Source organism: Mustela erminea, unplaced genomic scaffold (assembly GCF_009829155.1).
Source record: "Mustela erminea isolate mMusErm1 unplaced genomic scaffold, mMusErm1.Pri scaffold_37_arrow_ctg1, whole genome shotgun sequence".
Classification (NCBI taxonomy): Eukaryota; Metazoa; Chordata; class Mammalia; order Carnivora; family Mustelidae; genus Mustela; species Mustela erminea.
Window position 1 is genome coordinate 199,522 of NW_022476397.1, and position 2,559 is coordinate 202,080.

The following is a 2,559-nucleotide window of genomic DNA, read 5'->3' on the forward strand; positions in this document are numbered from 1 at the left end:
TGGTGGAGATATACTTGGGGGTCTTAGACGGGTCAGGGGTCCCCGGCTGAAGATTGTGAATAAAGAAGTTTGCCACTCACCTCGCCTACGGGTCGTTCTTGCGGGTCGAGAGCGACAACTGGTGCCGAAAACCCGGGGACCGAGACGCCGGACGTGGAGCGAGGATTGGGGTAAGAGCAACGATAAGGAAAGTGTGCACCCATTTCTGTCTTTGGACAGGGAAGGTTCTCTGGGGACGATCATAGACAAAGCTATTTAGGCTCCTCAGGGACTATAGTAACGAAAGATTTCCGGAATGGGAAACGAACTTGCTAGATATAGGATGGAGGGCCCCTTAAGAGACATCCTCAAGGCAAACGGCACTCCCATGAAGTCAAAGACAGCTCGTGACTTCTTAAAAGAGGTAGGGGAGATTGCCCCCTGGTTTATAGAAGAAGGACTTTTGAATGTGCCTCAGTGGGAACATCTGGGGGAGGATTTAAGACAAAGCTCCACTGTCACTGCCGGAACCCTTGCCGTGTGGTCCCTTGTGAAGGTATGTTTGCAGTCATCCCGGGAACGGCTAAAACAGGTAGTGCAGCAAGGAGGGGAGATTTTAGAACAGTTAAAGAAGGAGTCGCAAAAGGGGTCCTCCCGGGGTTCCGATGCTGACAGCGAGAGTTCGGAAGGGTTTTCAGATGAGGAGTCACAAGGCTTGGAAAAGGGGAAGGAGAAGAAGAATCAAGAGGTTTCAAGCTTACCTACAGGGGCAAAACCTTCAGCTGTAGCGCAGTCAGCAGCGAAGGTAGACCATGCACCGCTTCCTCATTCTAGCCCCACGGCACCACTTTATGAGTGGCCCCCGCCGTACCGGCCAGGTTGCGCGAAAGTGTGTCATTGCTCAGACTGTACCGCGGCAAACTGGAGAGAGGTCCTTGGCCCGGGAAAAGGTTTTTTTCCAGTGTTAGAAGATCAGAATCAGCAGAGGTACCACCAGCCATTAGATTTTAAGCTGGTAAAACAACTCAAGGAAGCGGTTAGTGCCTATGGGCCCCAAGCAGCTTTCACAGTATCTCTTGTGGAATCGTTAGGGGCGCTTTTCCTTATCCCCGAGGATTGGGCCAATTTGGCCAGAGCAGTTTTGAGCGGAGGGCAATATCTGGAATGGAAAATTCAAAATCAGGATAACTGCCAGGATACAGCGCGGAGAAATGCAGCTGCTGGAAACCCCCAGTGGAACTTAGAAATGTTAACAGGTACCGGACCATATCTTGGGGCTCAGGTGCAGAGTACCTACCCCCCTGCCATATATCAGCAGATTGCTACAGCGGCTGTCAGAGCATGGAAAACTTTAAGAGGTGCAGGTGATCTGCAGGGGCAGCTGTCCAGAATAGTACAGGGGCCAAATGAGCCCTATGCTGATTTTGTGGACAGGCTTATGCAGACAGCGGGCAGAATGTTTGGGGACGCTGATTCTGCAATGCCTTTAATTAAACAACTAGCTTATGAAAATGCTAATAAGTGGTGTCGGGAGGCCATCCGACCATGGAAGGCTAGAGACCTATCTGCCTATATTAAGGTATGCAGAGACATCACAGGGCCCGTGATTCAGGGGCAAGTTATGGCTGCAGCCTTTGCTCAGGTTATGCAGGGCCAACAGGGAGTCCACCCCCGGAGGTGTTTCCAATGTGGACAAGAGGGCCACATAAAAAAAAAACTGTCCACAACGAGGAACTCAGCTTGGTAAGGCCTCCAGGACTAAGCCGGCGGGGAATTTTAAACCCCAGCTTTGTCCACGGTGTAGGAAAGGAAATCATTGGGCACATGAATGCCGATCTGTAGCAGATATAGAAGGATATCCTTTACCACCTAACAACTGGGGGAGTTCAAAAAACGGGAGGCAGGGCCCCACTCCCCGGGGCCCGAAGCAAATATACGGGGTGGCGATGTCCCTGCCTACCAAGCCGCGATGGGCTTTCCCACCCTCCAGTCAGGGGAGCCAGTCCGCGCAGGGCCCAGGAGAGCCACAACAGGTTCAGCCGGACTTGACGTCTGTGCCACCACCCGAATGGTCCTAACACCTGAAATGGGGGTACAGGCCATGCCATCTGACCTGCATGGAGGGCCTCCAAAAGGAACGGTGGGACTGCTCCTGGGTAGGAGTTCCTCTACTATGCGGGGACTTCAAGTACACCCAGGAGTTATTGACCCCGATTTTGAGGGGGAAGTTAAGATTTTAATTTCGTCTCCTAGGGGTATTAATATTATAAATCCAGGGGACAGGATTGCACAGCTCCTAATTTTGCCTAGTAACCACGAGGAATATCCATCTACAGGCCAGGTGAGAAAAGGTGGTTTAAGATCCACAGGATCTTCCCTCGCATGCCTTACTATGAGCATGAAAGAGAGGCCCATGCTTAAGTTAAGGATCAGAGGAAGGCCATTCTGGGGGCTCCTGGACACAGGGGCAGACAAAAGTATTATCAATTATCTAGATTGGCCTAAAGCCTGGGCCCTGGTTAAAGCCAGCCAAACCCTCCGAGGACTAGGAATAGCTACCAGCCCAGATATCAGTGCTGC